Here is a 22,234-nt window from a genome sequence, read left to right on the forward strand (position 1 = left end):
CCGTGAGTCCAGAATAATAAACTGTGTTTCAAGATGTAGATCCTGTGGATGAAATATATGTTCCATAAATGCTTCTGAGAACAATATTATGGATAAGCTCCATGAGCTTCTTGATCCAATTTGGTAGCAGAACACATGGCATTGTTTGGAAATTACAGAACTATTTAAGCAAGGGAGTAGGGGAAAGTGATGTTTATATTAGGGTTTGCAGGTTTACTTTTCTTTTGGGGAGAAGAGTTTGCTTTAAAAAAAAATGTGTAAAAAGTATGTATGTATAGGAAAAGGCCTTTGTTTAATTCTTGAGTTATTCTTCATACATTTAATTTTGTACAGTTTTTAGTTCTTTAAATGTCTGTGCTGATTTCTTTGAGATACGTGTCACTTCAGGTGTTGATTAGTTTAAACTTTCTTACCTGAAAATGAATATTTTGACTGTGCCTTGTAAGCTGATTAAAAAAACCAAAACCAACATTGTTAGTAGTAAGCAGCATTTTAGCTTTCATTCCTAGATTCAAGTAGCTAAAGGATCTGAGGATGATTCATAAATGCAGAACTGGCTAAGCAATAAAAATCACAGCATATAAAAGGTATGTAACTGTAAAATTTAACATTTACATAGTAATAAAAACTAATGTCTACAGGCACAGGAGAAGCTGAGTTATTAACCCTTTTACTGCATGTAGGACTTTTAAAGAGATTTGTGGAATGGGCAAATTTTATATTCATTTTGGTAAACATGCTGAGAAAAGACCATATTGTATTCTCCAGCAACAAAATCTATTAGAAACTGTTTATTGTCTTCTCAGTTATTTCTCAGAGAGGACAACAAGGACAGGTAGGTAGTCTTGCACTTGGAGTTCCTACAGAATCCCACAATTCAGAGATTCTCTGACAGGTCTCTCGACTTTTGTAGTGGTCCAAAAAAGCTGCACCCTATGATCTGGTAATTGCATTGTGTGTCAGAAAAAAAAAAACCAAACAAAAAACAAGTAAGTGAAAACATGAAAACTGAGTAAAAACAAAGCTGCAGGTGGGCAAGACAAATTTAGGTAGAGCAAGTAAGTCATGCAAGCCTCTGCTGTGAGACACTGTAAACTCGGTTCTTGTCCAGCAATGGCAACACTGGGCTGCCAAGGACTATGACTGCATGTCAGCCAGAGCTGTGTGCTGGCTGCTTTTGCCTTGCCTTGCCTGCCTTTCCCTCTATGGAGTGACTGAAGCAAGCAGAGAAGACAAAGCAATTTCTATTCTGCAACCATTTCCTCTCTAAATGAATGTGGATTTTATCTCAGCCTGGCAACGGTGGGCTCAACTGCAGATTTGATGGGAGAAGCTAACAAGCAATTTACTTAAATGGGTACATATTCAAGGCCTAATTTGTTTCTGACTGATGGCAGTAGTAGTCTACCACTGGCTTCAAAGAAAACTAGATGAGTATTGCTCAGTGACAGTAATCTTGCGTCTCCTTCTGTATACTGCAATTAAAGTCCTAGAAGTATCTCTGTAAAAGCTTAACAGTGTAATGCAGCTTTTGTCTTTGCAAAAGATTTCACCTTAAAATAAACTGGAAGGTGTTTTCCATTTTCTACATGGGGAAAAATCATACTATTTTGATCATACATCTTTAGAACTTCTCTGTATGTCTTTTGCCAAATGCTGTAGTGTTTAAATACATTTAATACTTCTATGTCTTCAATACCACATTCAATACCTGTCCCAGTGAAGGCATCTCCTCTTGCTCTTCTTCTACCTCTCCTCAGAGATTCCCTCAGCCCATCTGTTATTTTTCCAGTTCTGAAAGCTCTGCCTTTGAGGCATGTGACTGCTACCTGCACCAAGCCACCACCCTGTCTATGCTATTGGGTGCCAACATCTGTCCTGCGCTTTTGAGAATGCAAATCAAACTGTGCCCAGACCTCTCCCAGAATTTTAAAAGCTTTGGTTGCCTCTCTCCACAGGGCTTGCTTGTGTGTGTGTAGCACTGGGTTTGCTGGCAGTGCATCACACAGCTCCAAGCCCTCTACCCAGAAGCCATGCTGCAGTCCTGCCCTGACATTTCCTTGGCTGATGTTATGTTACCATAAAACTTTTATTTGCCCAGGATGATGCTTAATTTTGTCCATGTATAAAGGTGATAAAGTACTTGAATACACTAGAGGCCATTTTCCTAACACTACATGGTGTGTTTATGATGTGTAGACATTTTTTAGAGAGAAAGAGTGGCTGAAAGAGCACCAGAGTATTGCAGAGATATGCAGAGATGTTTGGTTGGCGGCAGAGAAAAAGCTGAGTTATGAAAGACAATGGATATTGTGGTTGGTACCCTATTTTCATGCTACCTGTTGGCATTTCTGGAGCAGTACTAGTGTGTGATGCAGCTGAGATCATGTCCCTCTGCAGAGAAGAGATGTACAACAATAGTTCCAGAACTTCTCTATGAAGAAATTAGATAGAAATGACTGAAGACAGTTTGCCCTAAGCACATCTAGTACCCCAGGGCTTCCTCCTAGTGGTACTGCTCTTAATAGTCCTTCATTTGTTTGGACAGGATATCTTCCCACAGATCAGAATGTCAAACTCTAACATGAAGTACAAACAGTGCAAACTGACTTATGTGGGCTCAGGGTGAAGCAGGGCAGAAATGGGGGTCACATTATCTCAGTTCTGGTTTAAGGAACAGATGCTAAAGCATGTTGTTCATGGACAGTGAGGATAGGCTTTTTCCCCGCTGTGAAAATCAAGGTTCACTCTCCTTGTTAGGATTTAAAAGTTGAATAAAAGGCAATAGGGGACAGATATAAGCAAAAGTACAGCGCTGGGTGCTTGGCATTCAGCCAAAAAGCACACCTGTATGGACAGAGACGCCCTTTACATACCCTTCAGCCTAATGCATATTCATAAACAATTATGCATATTCAAACGTTTCTCCAAACTAGTTTACATGTTCCAGGAACTGCTTAGCCTTGGATCCGCCTCCTCGGAGCATGCACAGTCCTCTTTCATTGATGCTGTTATCACTCCCAGATTGTGATTCCTGCAGGCGACAGGTGCTGATAGTTGGAACGTCAGAGGCAGGGTCCGTTCGTGGGATGTTATGCAGTTCAAGCAGACAGTTCAAGCATTCTAACAAAAACTATAACAGCTATTTCACTACTGTGTCTAAGCTTGCCTATCAACAAAACATTAGTCATCATTACACAGCTATTTTTCACAGCAAGGCTACCTTTGTAAAAAAGAATTAAAATGATACATATAGTATCCATTGTAATATTTGCAAAAAGCCAATTATGATATGTATTTATCACACCCACTGATATTTTAAAGTGTTTTCAGTGCTAATTTTGGTCAGTTCTTTAAACACCTGATGTGAGGAAACAGGTAGTTCACATAAGGTGTATTGAACCTTGTTAATTAGATGAAATATATTGAGAAGATTGATTTATTCACTATGTTAAATAACCACTTACATGCAAAATGCTCTGTTTTCTGACTGGGAACATGAAGACTTGTGTTGATTGCTTGCTGATTTTTTAACACTTGAATGAAACCTTCTGGCAAAGACACAGCATCTTCTCTGCTTTTCATTTCTGTTTTTCACAGTTAAGCAGACAGCAATGCACGCTTATCAACAACACAGAACTTTATTAGGCTTGGAGGCATGTGCAAGAGACAGCTTTAGAAAAATACTTCCAAGATGTGCTAATAATCTGCAAGAAGTCAATATGTTATGGCAGAGTTTCAAATGACAAGCAAATCTAAATTTCCCCATTAGAGTGGACATATGTCAAATTTTCATATAAAAGTAATTTATTGTATGTACATTGTAAGAGCAGATAGCTGCTGTCCTTGATGCTTATATAGCACTGATCTCATTTAGGCTGACAATCTGTGAGTGGTGGAGCTACATGCAATTAAAGCATGGACTGCTCCTGCAGCACTTCCACTGGGGCTGTGCAAGATGGACCCCACCTGCACCAAAGCTGCCTCTGGCAGGATTTACTCACATGGCTTGCTCCTGCAGGACTGCACCTCTGTGCTTCTTCCATCAACTACTAATTTATGCAAACACTGAATCAAATTTCAGCTCCGTCTCCAGTCTGCTAGAGATGACTTCTTACTGCTTGGTACATACAGTGAATAATGGCTTTTTGCCCTCTGTCCTTTCTACATGAGAAAAAGTAATTCCTGACACAAACCCACGTTTATGTGATACCAAGGTACAATGTCGTCTTTCAGCCCTACCAGTTTTGTACTATTCCTCTTCCATTTAGCTTTAAAAATGGAAAAACTGACTGACTCTGGTATAAGAGTATCTCTATTGCTAGAAGGAAGGATGTGACAGCATCTTGAGATATGGCAACTCCAAAATGCAGCAAACCTACTGTCTTCTGTTAGTTTCAGGGAGAACATTACTTTGTCAGTCAGTTGGTATAAAGGACAGTTTGGCACAGCGAAAAGGAACTATTGAGAATTCAGCAACAATTTTGAAGCTAAGCACCCATCTACATTATGACACAAAGACCAGCAGGAAGTGTTTGGTACTTCTCATCTCACATTTATCCATTTTGCAGCATTCTGCCCCTCCATACATTTCAGCAGAAAATCGCTCTGAAATTAAAACAAGAGTGAAGAGAAGTTGCAAACAAGTATAAATAAGAAACAGTACGACGACACCTTGAGGCTCTCAGTTATTAGAACAGCTTTCAGCAAGTGCCTTGGAATGATCTAGCAATTTGTCTAGGCTTTCTAAGACAGGTTATTCAAGGGCACAAGCAGCTTTTGCCAGGACTGAACTCTGCACCATGTGGCTCTCAACCAGCTGTGGAGCGGGAGGGCTGTGTGCTCTTCCTGGCTGAGGTCCTTGGTCACCCCACACAGTAAATTTGTGCCTCTTAGTTCTCTGCATGTCAACTTCAACTCATGCTCCACTGCTAAACAGAGCACTTTCATCAAAACAGGAGATAACTGCAACATTATTACATTATATCATTGCATAAAGCACCATGGTTGGATCAAAACACAGGGGGAAGAATCTTTTGGGAGCATTTTGTGAGTGTAAGTTGAAGCCTGTTGACTTTCTTGCTGGCAAAACTACACTTGTTCGTGGCTTTTATTCCTGGCGGGTGTTTCTGGAGCTGGGTCTTTAAATCTGGCAGTGCGAACAGCTGCAGCCTGTGGTGGCCCTTTTGTAACATCTCGCTGCTTTCCTCTCTTTCCATGGACAAATCCCAAAACTATGTGTCTTTTTCCTTATTGCTGACATAATGATGCATCCTTCCAAGAATAATAAAAGCAGGCAGGGAACACAATAGCTGGACTTTTGGCTAAATGTTTTGTAAATACCACATGAGTATTTTAGGATTAATGACCTGTGTGCATTTGACAGTCAGGGGCATTGTCTAATTCTCTGTCTTTTCACTTTTGCTCCTGTGTTAAATGGTGTCAGTGTTTCTTACATATAGAAGAATATTATTAGTCTGATAATTGGTTCATCTGTTATTGCTGTTTTCCCAGGTCCGTCCAGCTACATAAGGTGATTAGTTTATTCAACGTTTCATGAACTCTGAATGTGTTTTTAAGCCATTAAAATAAAGGGTGGGGTTTTTTGTTTTTGTTGTATTTTTTTTTAATTTTATGTTAAGATTTTTGTTTTAAACCTTGCTGATAAATTAGGAGTGAACAGATCAGAAAAATTATTATTTTCTTCAGTCTGTTGCAAATTTTAAGGTCACCACTGACAATGGGCCAACATGATTGTTTAATGGACTTTTGAGAAGGATGTGGATACAGAGGGAAAAAGCTTCATTGCCAGGATTAATGAAACTGCTGCTCATTCAGTAACTGCATGTGTTTATAAGCTGCAAATGGAATAACACTTGTGGAAGGCAAGATGATTGTTCAGAGTGTTTGTATTTTCAAACAGCATACAGCAATTAAGAGGGTGAAGAGCTTGCTAAATACTGAAGTCATTTGATCACATGCACAAATCAAGTCAAAGGCAATGGAAAAACTTAGAAAAAAAGTACTGGGAGAGATGATAAAAGAAACCATTTAGGAAACATCTCCTAACAATTACAATCTCATTCATCATTGTTACTCAGGCGAAAACAACTTATGCAACAAGACTGTTAGAGGTGAACAACGTGCAAATTGGAAAGTAAGACAATAGAAAATCTGATATCGTTTGGAAGAGTAAGGGGGGGACCTCAACATCTATCTGGAGAGATTCACATTGGGAGTTCTTTGCCATACCAAGAACTGTTGAAGTTCTGAACTTTGAATGTGTGCTGAGAGTTAAGAATAGGCAAACGTTCTTGAAAACATATCTTGTTTCTTTTTGCTGATTTTGATGTGCCAAGAAGAGTAAATATGATATTTCTTTCTCCTTCTAAGAGGAACAGAAAAGAACTGCCCATATGGGCTTAATTTTCAATCACTAGAGTGAGAAATGCAACAAATCTGTAACTCCTTTTTTTGGAGATCTTGGTGTATGCACCAAGCTCTGCAGGTGCAGAGCTCAAAAACTATGCAAATACTAGCTTCTGTATATTGGTGTAGAATTTTGTAATCAATGCAGATGCAGCACTGCAGAGGGCTGTGCATGCTGGTTTTGGATATCACAGCTGCCTACAGTTAAATAACTGTGCATTGACAGAACCACATTAGTGTCTGCATGCGTGTGAAGCACTGCACCTGAATGCAGAACACTGTGCTATGTAGACTTCACCTGGGCTGATCCAAGACTATGTGGCAATGAATCTTCATTGAACAGACTGGCTCAAAGCACAAATGGTATTGGACTGATTTACTGCGGAATGCTGATTTTGGAAAAAATCACTCCAAACCTTTCTTTCAGTTCATGGAAAGAATTTACATCACCAATTATAGCAACTGCCTGGTTTAGGTAGCCACAAACTAAGAAAAGAGAATAGTCCATCTTAGTGGACTGCATGGAAAGGGAAGAATCAGAAATAGAAGCTAATATAAGAAAAAAAAAAAAAGAAATAGCCACTCAGACAACATACCCAGACCATTTAAATTAAGACATGTATTTATTTGTACAATTTCTCACATTTTTGATCATTAACATAGCTTGTACAGTTATAGCCTTGGGCATTTGATTTCCCTATATTTAATTATGTTGTGAAATTACTTAAAAAGAAAATACTTCAAATATTTATTATTATTTTCCCAGTATATTAATGTTGGGATATCTGTTTTACTAGGCATGGATACAGAAGAAAATAGGCTTTGTTTTAAAGCAATTACACATTGGTGATGTAAAGACACAGATGGCTTAATTCCAAACAGTATAATCTGTGGAATGAAGCCCTAAACTAATAAAATAGTAGGGATAACAGAAAGAAATTTACCTCTCATACAGAAGCCCAAGGTAAGCATGTGAGAATCACTGCAGTCTTCCTGTGTTTTGACAAAAATGTGCAATTTTGCAAAGGCAAGAATTTTGTCCTGACCAGCAGCAGGGAAACCCCAGGGTGAGGAGAACTATATGTCACACAGAAATTGTGAGATATATTTGCATATAAACTTTTAATTAAAACTGCTACTCTTACCCTACTGCTGGTAGAAGCCATAAGGGTGACAAATTAGCTCACTTGCAACCCAAACAGTATGGGTGCTAACTGCTAGAGATTATGAAGCAGTATTAAGTCTGGAAGGAATCTGGTTTATGATCTTGCATAGGGATCCATGTAAATGATCCTGGTTTTTAACGCAGCTGTCACAGCTCTCAGAAATACTGTGATGATAAAGCCAGCAGGGCTTGCAGTTATCCATGTACTTACAGATTTGGCTCTAACTTACAGTTATAAGCATAGGTCCTGGTTAGCTCTGTAGCAAGTTTTGTCCTGGCAAATGCCTGTTCAGCTCAGAGTTTCACGAGGGCTTGGCAGGGGAAAGAGGTCTCACTGCAAAACATGCAGCAGAGCTCACTCCTCAGCTGCAGGGTGTGCACTGATGGTCTCACATGGATCTCCAGAAAAAGCATTGGCCAAGGTGGGCAAGGGCAGGATGAACAAAGGAGGAAAATGTCTCTAACCTGCTGCTGCTGTTGGTCAGTGGAGAGGAGACTCTGCTCCCCAACACTGAGAATTGCCACTGCACTCTTTGGGCTGTTATTACATAGAGTTTCACAATCAAAGTGGGAGCCAAAGAGGAAAGTGGTCCTGTCAGAGGTTACAGAACAAATTGACACATGAGATTGGAAGACACTTACTCCTCAATAGGAGTCTATTGATTTTTTAACTGTTGGGCACATTTGGCTGCAGAAAGAGTCATATGGCTCAAATGAGATACAAGAAGAAATAATTCATAGCACACCTCAAAGATGAGTAATTTTGGCTATGCATCTTACCACCCCTCTGATTTATTTTCTCAATTATCTTAATGGAAGAAAGTAAGAAGTGATGTAGAACTAAAAAAAAAATTAAATGGGATTTTGTCTTCAGCTGTGGGACATGGATTGGGAAGGAGTACAGAAAAATAACTCCTGATCATCCACTGAAACAAGAAGGATGTCAATGTGTTGCCCAAACACAGACACCTTGGTTTTCTTGGGTGTCTCACCTAGTCTTCAGCTGCCATTCCAGGGTGAAACACAACTCCCATGGGTCCTCTGTCTTCTCTCCTGGCCATGTGTATCATCTCAGAAGTGCAGGCAAATGAAAATAAAGCTGCATTCAAGAGATGGTCCTCTGTTACAGTGCAGCCTGTTTCAGATCTATAAACCAGTTGGGTTTGGTATTGCAGTGTAGTTAGTTCTCATTATTAGTTATGTCTACACCTTCTGTGCTTTGGGATTTAAGTGATCACTTGAGTTCACTTGAAATTTCATGAACAATAGTGTGTGCAAAATTCAAACGGCTAGAAAAACACTTCCTTTCTTTAAGTTCATCTGTCATGTTTGTGGGTCAGGCTGATCTTGGAAATGGATTGGTGCAGCTGGTCTGACTGGGAAAGAAGGAAAGATTTAACTACTAGACTGAGTTGCTGATGATATCATCGGGAGGAAAGAGGCTTTCTTTCTCCAGAAACTATTAATCTCTGTTTTAAGCTAATCTCTTTCTCAGAGGCCTAATATGTTTGGGGGAACTGTATAACTGAGAGAAATGGGACATCTTCTCCTTTTCTATCAAATTTAAATTATGCCTAGAGAATTATGCATAAATGGGAAAGAGTTTGATTTCAGTAATTGAGTGACTCATAGCTCATAAGGAGGGCTCTTCCTCTGACCCGCCAGAGGCCAAAATCCCCACTGCAGTGTCAGTGGGAGTGTTGGGAGCCCAACAGCTGAGAAGGGCTTCTCAGTCACATTGCTAGGAGAAGATCTCAGCCACAGAGAAGTGATTTTGGCTTTATAATTTAAGGGTAAACTGTCACCAAAACTGTGGACAGACATTTTTGAACCCTTTGACAGGCTGTAGATACTGTTATTAAATAAAGAATATATTTAAAGAATCAATTTTGGAGAATATGGCAAGATTTTTAAAACCTCAGAATTTTCAGAAGTTAGTGCCAATGTGTAGTTACATTTGAATTTGGATCAAGATCTTACTGTGTTGAGATTATGTTATTAAAAATGTAATTTATGCACCTCAAGAGCCACAGGATATGTCTGTCAGACAGAGCCAGAGGATAGCCTTGCCCCATACTATGCTGGAGACCAGCAGAGCTTGTTTTTGCTGGTCTGGAGTCTTCTCCAAACGCTGCTCATCACTGTTCCACCCTGCTGGGGTCTGTTACCAAAAATTGCTCCACCAGCTCCTGCTGCCAGGAAGGAGAAAATGTAGGTCACCATCTTCCTCTTTGATCTGTGGAATGCAGAGTTGCTCACTTCTGCTGATGGGAGTGTAATGCCTACTTAATTATAGAATCATATGTCATCCCAGTCTTCTTAAATTAATTTACAATATTTAATGTAAGGAAAGTGTTCTGAAACTGTAAATCAGGTTCAATCCACAGTGAAGTGTCTTTTCCCTAGAAATCCAACTATCACCTAGCAAAAAATACAAATACCATTAATTTTAAATACTTACTGCTCGTGTATATTGTGGTACTTCAGTTTTTCAGCTTCTATAATGTCTATTTGGGAGTGGACAACACTTTACTATCAAAATCTATATTGATCTCTAGAGTAAATGCTCTGCTGTATTAGTTGCCTATTTAAAATGTTTGTGGTCTTGTGTTTCTTCTTTTAGGTGTGCCTGTGTGAAGTATCTGTCCGGCATTATATGCCTAAAAGCATGAGAAAACTAAAACCTGTGATTTTTAGACTTTTGGCAGCATTATGGCTTGGAGTGAGAACATAATCCAGTGGAGTGAGATTACTAATTTGAGATGTACGAAACTCTAACTGATGTGCTATTGGCTATGTATGTAGGTGTATATAGAGAGATGAATATATATCTTGTGGCCCTGAACTGCTTCTGCAGGCAGACTTCCAAAGGGGCAATTTGTGAGAGATCGTTCCTGATAAGAGGTGATGAGGGCAAATGCACACAGGGCTGGAAGGGGTACTGATTGTGGTACCCTGTGAGTTTGCTGCCATCCTGTCACTGTGCTCCTGTTTTGGGTCTTGGATGCTGGCAGGAAGCTCCCTTAGCTGTCTCACCAACACTTGTCCAAATAAAGCATTCTCATCTGTTGAAGTATCATTTCAGGAGTGTCATAGACATGTATTTGTTGGATCAGCATCATATGCTTTTTCAAAGTCTCTGAGAGTGATGAGTACAGATGACTCAAAGAGAACAAAGAATTACTTTGTGCAGTCTTAGCATTCAGAACAGATAATCCTCATAAGGTTTGGAAGTACTGCTTCATTCTGGCACAGATCTACATTTGTGTGAAATGTGTGCCTGGATCTCACTTGAAATCAGGAGGAGTTTGGAATTCAGTCATCACTTCAGCTGTTTTCTCCATATCTCTGTATGTTTGGCATAGTGATACAGGTTTCAAACTCCCCTCCTACATTCCTGTCTCTGAAAATTACCACTCCAAGACAGCTGCCATATCTTCCCTAGTTGTGAAGGATCAGCATGGAGGAGTAGATGTGAGCTGCTGGTGTGAGCTGCTGGTGTGAGCTGTATGTACAGCCTTGTGATGCAGGAGCTCCTTAGTTGACAGCTCTGTGAACCATAGCACCATCACTGTGTGAGCACTGCCTGGAGGCCAAAGGTTATCAGGAGCCAGTGAGGAAGAGAGAGCACATGTGTCCATCTCCAAGAATGCCACGAGAGACCGTGCTGGTGCTGCCTTCTGAGGCACAGGCCAGCTCTGGTCACAGATGTCCCAAAGCAATTGCACTCTAAACACCACATATCTACAAACCCTTCTGGACACACTGAATATGTGAAACAGGGCCATGCTGAGCAGCGAGAGGGGTGGGATGGAGACAAAGACGAGTTTGTTTTAGAGAAGCCTTTGTTCAGCTTGGATCACAAATTACAAAAGGAAGGTCAGCCTGCCTACAAGCTGATGATCTACCTGAAATTTGCTCATTTAGGGGTCCTCAGGGTAAAGCTCTGAATCAGTTGTGAGTCCAAAGTTGATCATGACAAAGGAGATGCTGCATTTTCCCGATCAATTGTCTTTATATAGTCCCACAGCAGACAATCTGCCCTGTGGGCCTGGAACCTGAAATAATATTATTTTCACTTCAGCAGACCTCTAAAATTAACTCACAATTCATAAAATGGTAAAGTACTATTGTCTTTCTTACGTTAGCTATTAACTAAGAATATTTTTCACTGGAGGTTTATTTTGCCAAAACCCTCTGAAATTAATTGCATCAGTGAACTATAACATAGGTAAAGCTCCATATAAATTATTTGATACACAATTAAAAAATAACAAGACAGCAAATCTTGAAGAAATCACTCACTCTTTGATTGGATTTGAGAGCTCTCAGGTGACTCAGATGATTTGCCAGGAAATGTGAATATTAAAACCAGGCCAACAAAAAGCAGAATACACCCTCAACCTAAACCAAAAGCCATGCCTGAAAGTTTAACACAGAAAATTCGCTCCTGAAAGCACTGCTATCCTAAAACAGCAGCTGCCAGGCTTTGTAAAAGATAGAAAGTGAAAACAGTTTTCTGAGATCCAATTTTGAGTTTTGAGGTCAGAACTACACAGGAGACTGAAGTCATGGCCAGAATCCAAACACTTCATTATGTTGTGCCATTTCCTAAATAAGAGGCAATTAAAATGCAGCAACTTGTGCTGTTCCACTGCAGTGTAGCCATTAAGCTTCACTTTGCACGTTAGGGTATTATTTGGCAAACAGAATATTTGTGCTAGTTGTGCAAAGCTACCACAAGACATACACATGCCCTGAATGTCCAGTGTGACACTTTGGAAAATCTGTGTCTGTTAAAATTGAGTTCTGGTGAGTTTATAAAGGTTTTGTATCTATATATATAATAAGCCAAGTTTATACTAAAAAGTACATTATCTGTATTACACTATTAATATAATAACAAAACATTCATGGTGTGATCATCAGTAGAGTTGCCCCCAAAACTGAAATAAAAACATGAGTAGAGTTTTCTATGACATCTAGACTGCAGACAGATTTTTTTTTTCCACACCAGCGTTAGCAGGGAACCATGGGTCTCAATGCCCTTGACTGAAAAAAAACCAGTGAGCTAAAACATGCAGGCTGAGTGAATGTGGAATCAGCTTCCTAACAGGCACAGGCCAGTCCCTGTCTCCAGATTTAGACTGGAAAGATTGACACAAAAAATGGAGAGTCTTAACTCGGATAATCTATATTTCAAGTGCAAGCACTATAGAAGAGTGGGAAAGATGCAGAACAGGAAAACAGCAGGGCTTCTAAGATTGCTTGTGTGAGATGGCATGAAGGCCATGGAAAAATCCTAGCAAAAACCAAGGAATGATGAAGCAACGAGCAAAAACTTTCTTTTACAGGCCAAGAATCTGGAAAAATGACAGAACATATGCACTTTAATCTAAGCAAAATAATGGGGACTTGGATAAGGTCAGAGCAGAGCTGACATACCCATGAGAAACCTGAACTAGAAATGCCATGAGAAGGGTCTTCTGGGGGAAATTCTCAGGAATGTTCAAGACAGATGAGGATGCTCTGGTAAGGATGTACACAAGGATTCTTCAGCTGATCCTATATCTTATTTTGCTCAAGACAGATGAGGATGCCCTTGTAAGGATGTATACAAGCATTCTTCAGGCTGATCCTATATCTCATGTACTGGCAAAACCAGTTTGGAATTATTTAGATGTTCCAGACAAAGAGCATCCTGGTAGTTCCTCATGCAACCCACTGCCATCCTTTTTGCTCTTTTCCTCTACATCAGGAAGAACTTCTTCACTGAAAAAGTTGCCAAGCATTGGAATGAGCTGCCCAGGAGTTGGTGGAGTCAGCATCCCTGGAAGTGTTCAAGAAACAACTGGATGTGATACTTAGTGCAGTTAATTGATATCATGGTCAAAGGTTGAACTCAATGATCTTGGAGGTCTTTTCCAACCTTAATGATTCTATGATTCTTGACCTCACCAGTTTCTGGTTTTTTGCAGAGGTTCAGATACACTCTGAACTTTGTGGCTTCCTTCCTTCGCTTAATGCCTTTTCCTGAAGAGTGGGATTAAACTACAGTTGCTTTAACTCCCCATTCCCTGAAATTTATGGCATTTTGGGCAATTCAGCTTGTGCTGGGTGAAGAGGTTCAGCTGAGTTAATAAATGCTGTTCTCTCTTTCTTCAAACAGTGCATTGAAATTTACTTCCCCAAAGCACATCAGGTGTGATGAACAGCATCTGCTGTTTCTAATGACCTTGTTTAAAGGAATAAAATGGATCTCAGAAAACTTATGTTTTCTGTGCTAGACCTGCTGTTGTGTGAAAAGATCTCAGTGCTAAAGGAGACAGGCAAGGTGCAGGGTTAGTTTGCACAATTCAGTAATGCTCTTGCCTCCGTTGGTTGGAACTGACATAAAACCATGACAAACTGCCACTCTGATGGGACACATATCTATGGTCCTGGTTAATGCATCTTAAAAACCCTTTGCCCTTCAAAATGCCAGGCCAAACAACATGTCTACCTGTGGCTGTCTGAGGAGATAGGGTCCCTGTAAGGGAAATTAAAGAATTAAGGTGTTATGGGTGTACTGTTTGCCCATCCACTGCTTGTTTTTTCTTTGTTACACCTAGAAGGTGTCCTAACTGGACCAGTGATGAGTGTCATTCCTCAGAGGTTGATATTGGGACCAGCACAGTTTGACATGACAGCAACCTTGATGTATTCATTTCATTCCCAAGGTCCTGTATTTGAGCCGTTGACTTTGCTGCATCTCGAATCTCTGAGATCATGTTGGTGATGTCCTCTTTCACCATGGGCAAACCCTGTGTGCCTACTAACCCTGTACATACAGACACATAGAGACATCCACCTCTTGACTCCAGACATCACTCTTCTTAAGAAATGGGGTTTTTACCAGAGTCCATGAAAGTCTGACTTGCTAGTGAGAACTTCGAATGTCTTCCAGGCTGACTTTACCCACTAGAGCTTTGCACTTTTCTGGGAGCATTTGTAGGGATATCAAGCAGAGATGGTAGCTCCATTTCTGACCATTTTCCTTCTTCCTCCAGTCCCTCTGTGTGAGCTGCTCCCTGTGGCACCAGCCAGTAAGGTGGAGGGAATGTCTCCCTGTGTCTGCAAGAGCTGCTTACCACTTTCATCAGCAGCAGAGCTGCCCTGGCATCGCCTCAGCAACCAGGCAGAGACCACTTCAACACCATCTCTGATGTACAGAGATGTCTTATTACACCCAGGCATTCCTGCCTGGTGCTGGGAAAATAGACCCCCTTGAGAGACTTCTCCTCCAAGGCTCACAGAGGGTCTCTAGCTCTGTTTGCTGAGTGGGGTATTCCCAGTTCCATCCTACATGCTGTGGGGCATCCCATCCTGCCTCACGGTGCATCATCACCTCCCTTTGCTTATTGGGAGTTTTTCCAGTTTGTTAGCTTTTCAACTCAAGGTTAAATAAAATGAACAAACTCTCTCCCTGGCCAGCAGGACAGCTCTGAAAAAGGTGGAAATGTGTATCTCCAAGTGCTTGGCTCTGAAAGATGATTTATTTGCTTCTGGGGCTGAGGTCACATTTGTTAATTTGTTTTATTTTGTGCTCGTTGTTATCCCAATGCCCCACTGAGAGGAGGAAGGGCTGGAAACAACCTGTCTCGGTGGTGAGGAACAAAATGTTCATTCAGTGAATCTTGTTGATTGCAATCTGGTGGATAACTTCTGCACGTTTCACTTTTAATTAACTACCATACATTTTCCTGGGATTAGTGACTTGTCAGCATTTTTGGAAGCTGGTGCTAGGAATTTTAAATAATAACAGCATTTATCTTCTGCATGGACACATTATGGTTAGGCTGATTAAAGTAAGTAAGGAGTTACAACAGGTTTTTCTAAGTCTGGGAGTAAAAGAGAGGAGAAATTTTGGGTATTTTTATAAATACAAGAATAATTTCATCTAACAATGATATTCCTTCCTTTAGTAGACACAAGAGAAGCAAGTATCTTTCTCATAAGTAAATATCACAAAATAAATTTTCTGTTCTGCCAAGCTTTTTACTGCCGAATCCTGGCCTCAGATGCTGACCAAACTCCTCACCTCTTCAAGACACAGATGCTCTGATGCAGGGAAGGAAGAATTTAAGTTGCTATCCAGGCAGGCACACCGGTACCTGCTCAAGTTCATTCCTGTTTGAGGCCAATTTTGCACCCATCCTCTCAGCAGGTTCCAAAAGACTGTTAAATCTCACAGAGAAGGGCTTTACCAGGAGATAGACTAATTAGAAACAAGGCATCCCTCTAGCCCTTATGCCAAATCATAAATGATAACATAAATGCTGGAGAGGAGGTGTTGTGGCAGCTGCCCTTCCCCACCTGAAACTTCTGGCTCCTTCTGGGACATCTTTCTGGAAGTGACAGAGCTGGCTCAGAGCACAGTGAGGTGACACTGCGTTCAGGCTGGAAACTGATGCTGGCATGATGTAAGTCACCCAGACTCAGCATATCTGAAGATTTGCTGCTGCAGCTATAGTTGTGACTGATGTATATGTAAATGAGTTTGGGTTTTTTAAAATACAAACCTAATTTCTGCAGATTTTCTGTGTGCTTATCTATAGGAAAATGAGGACAAAGTCTTACCATAGATCACAGAGATGAATACTGAGTCCCTGGGTCTAGAGGACAGCTGCATCTGAATGCTGAGTGGCACTGTGTCCCCTGGGCAGGGCTTTCAGACTCAGTCCTCAGTGTAAATCAGAGTTTCTTTGAAGCTGTGCTGCTTTATCCCATCTGAGGGATGAGGCACTACAGTAAAATCCTTGGGAGCTGCTGGTGGGCAAAATTTCTTTCTTTTATTTTTAAGTCTTTGGTCTGCAAATATAAAACAACACTGGAAAATGTTTTTAAACAAACAGCTGCATTAAACCTGCCTACACTTCTAGACTGAAATGATTTCCATCAGCTTCCAGTCCTTGTAGCTGATCATTTTTCAAAATTGTGGGGGAGAGAGGAAGACTTCTCTGCAAGCATTAAAGATCACATCTCCATGTGCCAGTGAGATTTGGTAGATGAGGAAATAAAGCATAATAGCTTCAAATTGAAGTTGAATGTTAACCTTATTTTTAAATCCTTTTTATGTTTTAAAGAAATACACTGACATTTCTACATACCATGTATTTAACAGGTTTTTCCTTTCAGAAGGGATGTTGATGCATAAATCTTTTTTTTTTTTTTGGAAATTATTGCAATTAAACTGTTGGCCAAAGAACTGCAAAAGAAAAATACTACTCAGTATTTATTTAAAACCCTGCTAGAATAGCAGTTTACTTGTTTACTGTCTTTCCAACAATGAAACAAATGCAGCACTAGGTCCTTTTTTTGGTACTGTGGCAGCACCTAGAGGATCTTGACAGAGATGTCACCTCATTACAGGGCTGAGCACTGTCTGCAGACATACACACAAATAGAACTTAATAGCCATTGTCACAAGCACCTAAATTTTTAAACACTTGCATCCCATGGCATAGCACTTCATAGGACTGCCCTGAAGAGCAAGTTTCCTGAAATTGTCATTAATCTATCTGTTTGGTAATAAATGGTTATTATGTGATTATTGTTATATGATATTAATGGCTAGTTCCGTAATGTCAAAGAACTGAAACAATTACAGAACTTGAATAAACAGCAGCTGGTATGTGGCTTGAAATGGTGGACATGAATTATTTATAATGAAAGCAACTAAGGGTATATATTTTCAGCCTAGCAGCAAACGCAGAGAGCTTACCAAGTACTTTTAACAGAAAGAACACAATCATTTCAGTGTCAGAGGCAGTGCACCTGTACCTGAGTTCCTCTGTTCTGTATGACTTAGACATCCTTCTTTGAATGAAGCCACAGTGCTTTCAATAGCTGAGTTCACTTTATTTGTCCCTATTCCTCTTGGTAATGTCTAGAGGAGGAAACTTTGCTGTGTGTTGCTCTTGAATGTGGCAGATTTGGAAAAGAAATCCATAAGCTCTCTGGGATGAAACTCAATTTTTCTAGCTTTAAATTCAGCACTGAAGGATACAGCTTTGTCAAGGTTAACCTAGTCCTGCACAGTGATTTGGATGGATTGGGATGTAAATCATTAGGAGTTAGCAAAGATCTGATCACAGACACAGAGGCAGTAAAATAGTCAATATGAAGCAGTGCCAGTATTTGTAACCTTGTCTCCTGCCCTGTGCTCCTGTGATGTGATCACTGATGGAGTAGGGGGAGGACCATCAAATAGATCCTGACTTTGTTAACTAACACTGAGTTCAATCCTTGATTTAAACAACAGCAGAACTAGAGCTGCTTTACTTCTGAAGTACCGAGTAGTCATGTGGTGAATGCATAATAAACAGATTTATATAGCATTTTTCCTCCAGCTGCTATTAGTAAGAAAATAAAGGCAAGATTGCCTAAATACAAAAGAGAAATTTAATCTTCATCTAACCATAGTGATACATGGCAGAGAGAAACATAATCCATCTGTGCTTTCTCTGACAATGCTTTCCACCATTTGTTTTAGAGAAAGACATAAAGTTCTCATAATGCATCTGGATAGCTATGAAATACTCTTGCTACTGTGAGAGAGAGAAGGCATTTCTTCCTGAGTTCTGACAGCAATGCTTCTTGAAACATGAAGATTATCTCTTGTAATCATTATCCTGCCAAGGACAGCTGCAGAGTCCATGTTTAGTCAGGGACTGTATGTGCTAAAACCTGGAATAGCTGCACTGGGTAATGGAATTACTCCAGATTTCACAGAACGGGAAAGCCTTGACCCCAGATTAGCTAATTTTTTTGAGATTGCACTGTGCTTTTTCTCCATATCTCAAAATTTTGGCCATAGTATAAGGTAGACCCAGTGAGAGCTTCTTTTTGCTCACTCTTAGTTGCCTCTGGCTTTCTTGGTAGGCTGTCTCCTTTGTTAGCTTTTTACATAAAAGGGTAGAATGTTGTGGCCTTCTCCATGCATCCACAGTGACACTCCTCTTACACTTCTCACTTTCATGTAAAGATAAACACAGGAGCAGGCTTGGAGCTCAGCTGAGACACCCTATCTGCTCAGTGCTGGAGGACTGTGCAGTACAGCTGGCCTGCCTGGCCCCACTTCAAGTCCCAGGAGTGGAGGTACAACTCAGTGAAGGGAATTTCCTGAGGGAAATGCCAGTGGCATCCCATTCCTGATTGCCATTTCTAGTACAGGGGCTGGACACATCATGGGGCTGTGGCTCTGTCTCCTCTGATTGGTTCCATCAGGGCACCCTGCAGTCAGCATCAAATGAAAATCCCTTTAGTCTGAACTTTTTTGGTGACTTCCTGAACATCTACAGAGCAGAGAAACCTTTCCAGAAGTGTTCACTCAGAAGAAGACTTGAGGATTCTTTTGAAGAAACAGAAAACAATTAAGAGTCCAGATTTGAGTTGACACTGTCATGTTTAATAGAAATTTTTGCATCCCGAAGAACCTAAAAGCTGCTCCTTTGCATGTTTACCCTCAATTAGTCTCTCAACCTATGCACATAATTAGTGTCCTTTAGCTAAACAATGTATATGCACAGACTAGATTGTTTTAATTATTATTCTAACACAGAGCTATAACCTGAAATTGCTATTTCAAATCAGGAGAGGAAATTAAAGGTAAGCACAAAATGTCTTCAAGTAATGATCAAAGAGAATCCTTTGTGATTTTCTCCTGGTGTTAATTAATACTGCTTAGTTGGTCTGGTTTGCACTGACAATTTCATTTTTTGGAACATCAGGGCTTGCAAAAGATTAAAGGCTAATTTTAAACATACTTGGATTATACCAGGCATGTACAGCTATTGCATAATTCAGAAGGCTAGCTCTAAGTCACTAGGGATGTCCACCTTAATTTAGAGCATGAAAAACTATGCTGGCCACCTTGCAATGGGATCTTCCCTTCCCATGGGTAACTTGTATGGATGACATTTCCACAGCAAACATGGTGTAAGCATGAGGCAGGTTTGGAAAGGTTTGCTCAGGCAAGGAGGAGCACATAGCTTTAGTGGAGCTTGTAGAGTCCTGAGTAAGAACCTGCAGCCTTTTTCCCCCCCTGTCCTCTCTCCTCTTGCATCTCATTTCTTAGGCAGCATCAAACTGGAAGAGGACCCAATCCAGACTCTCAGGATGAGAATTATTTGATACAGGCAAGAGTGGCAGAATTGATCTTCAAAGGAGTAGCACAGAGGTCTTCAGAGTCTCTCTGTAGATAAGAAATTACACAGGGAGATAAAAGCAAAATCTAAGCAAAGTTAAAATCCTATGAGAGAGGCACTTTATCAGGTCAAAGCCTGTTCCTAAAGCCAAACTTGCATATGAAAAATGGGAGTAAGGGATCAGAGCAGCTCTGAGTGTGGGGAGCAAAGACCAGGTAGAAGGTGCTGCTGCGTCTACTTTGTTTTGCTGAGAGTGAGATAATTCTGCCAGAACAAAGAACATATATTTCATTTGGTGTCTTCACTCCTTTACAGTTTTCATTCAGTGAGTAGACAGCTGAAATACTGCCAACGAAGGAAAACAGATTTTATGATGAATAGTCCTAACCCATGAAAAATGAGATTAGAGGAATGCCTAAACTAATTTCAGGTTATTGCATTACAATCTTCATCTCGGACTAATTCTCAGTAGCTTTATTCCAGGTTTATGGACAGAAATTTAAAGCCAGTACATTTTATCATCTGTATCATTCAGTCCTTTTTTTTTTTTTACTGAAGCTTTGCAATGTTCTCTTTAATTTCCAGGAGAATGAATTTCACCTTTTATAACATTCAGAGACAATTATACTGTCTTTATGATGAATGATGTCACCCTGATCCCAGCAATAAAAGAAAATGTACTAATGCCAATAAATATATTAACTGTATCAATCATTCTCCTGATTTTTTTTTACTTTGTTGTTCAGAAGAAATAGCATGCAACCTTGAGCTTTTAATTGGTTAACACTTCCATAAACACCATAATGACTCTTTAAATCTTTTTTTTTTGCCATGAGAATGAGGAAAACATAATGAATAAATAATTGAATACCGCAGCAGAGCTCAGCACTGATCTATGGGTCATTCAGGAGGTGAACTTGATCTAAAGATTTATTCAAACTCTACAAGACAAGTTGAGCTGTTTGTGCTGGAAGTAGCTGTATAATACAATATATTTTCACATGCCCTTCCCATTACAAAAGAGCTCCTCAATGAAAAGCAATATTGCCATTGAACAGTGGTATAAAAACTCGGGCTGAATGCCACTGCAGTCAATCGATGTGGTTCTTCTCTGACACAGCAATTAAATGAGAAGTATTAGAAAGGAAGAAATTAAATCAAAAGATTAAAACAGCCGCAGGTCCCCAGCAGCGCAGGAAGGTGACACTGGTGGAAGATCAGGTTCTGCAGCGCAGCTTCTCGCTGCCTTCCCTGGGAGCACCGATGCTCCCTGCAGGAACACATCCCTGCCTTTCAGTCACATTTCCCTCGCACGTGGCATTTGACAGGCAGCAGCCTCCGGAGAGCTGCGGTTTGAAGCTGAACAGCTTTCCCGAGTGGGATTTTAATTTGCTCTCTGACTGCGTCACATTCAAGTGACACGTTTGCCCTGTGCAGAGCGCTAAGAGAGCTCGGAATTCGGCCCGGCTCTGTTCCCAGCATCCAGGCAAGCCGAGCGCAGACCGAGTGGAAAACGGCTGTTCCTCCCCTCTTTATGGGAACATTGCTTTCCACAAAATGGCTGGAAAATGAGGTGCAGAACACCTTCCCAGGCCCCAGGCCAGCGGTGCCCCGCCGCACGGAGAGCTCGGGCTCCAAACGCGAGCGGCTGCTGCCACCTGGTGTCGCCGAGCGGAACGGGACAGGCCGTGGCGCCGCCGGCCTGCGCGGGAAACTGACAGAGAATCGCACTTTTCGTTCCTCCTTCGCTCCCGAGCTGGCTGTGCCCGTGACGGGCTCCGTGTCCCACTCACGGGGCAGCTGCTAAGGGAGCGAGCCCACGGGGGAGTGGAGCGAAGCGAAAGGATGATGAAGGGAGAGGGACCTGGGCCGTGCAGGGCCCTGGCAGTCTTGTGAGGGGTGCTTTGCTTCTCTGAGCGTTTTCAGTAACCCGAGCAATGTCTCGGGTGCCAAAACTCTCTGACTTCATATAGTCATAGAACGGTTTGGTGGGAAGGGACCTTAAAGATGATCTTGTTCCATCCCCCTGCAGTGGGGGTGTACCTTACACCACATTGCTCCAAGCCCCATCCCACCTGGCCTTGAACACTTCCAGGGATGTGGCAACTTCCCTGGACAACCTGTCAACTGCCTTACCACTCCAGCAGAAAAGAATGTCTTCCTTATATCTAATCTAAACCTATCTTCTATCAGTTTGAAGCTGTCACTCCATGTCCTATCACTACACACTCTTGTCAAAAGTCTCTTTCTGGCTTTTTTTGTAGCCCCTTTAGGTGCTAGAAGGCTGCTATAAACAGCCTGGAGCCTTTTCTTTTCTAGGCTGAATAACCCCAGCTCTCTCAATCTGTCTTCACAGGAGAAATGTTCCATCCCTCTCATCACCCTCATGGCCCTCATCTGTACTCACTCCGGCAGGTTCATGTACTCTTAGGATCCCAGAACTGGATGCAGT

General features: G+C 41.0%; 1 long non-coding RNA gene across 1 annotated transcript in view; it reads left to right on the plus strand.

The window, feature by feature from the left end:
• Positions 1 to 22,234, plus strand: part of LOC146442356 (uncharacterized) — a 298,132-nt gene that overhangs the window by 100,521 nt on the left and 175,377 nt on the right. The window lies entirely within an intron of this gene.

The sequence above is a fragment of the Lichenostomus cassidix genome, chromosome 2 (assembly GCF_008360975.1).
Source record: "Lichenostomus cassidix isolate B80296 chromosome 2, HeHo_3.0, whole genome shotgun sequence".
Classification (NCBI taxonomy): Eukaryota; Metazoa; Chordata; class Aves; order Passeriformes; family Meliphagidae; genus Lichenostomus; species Lichenostomus cassidix.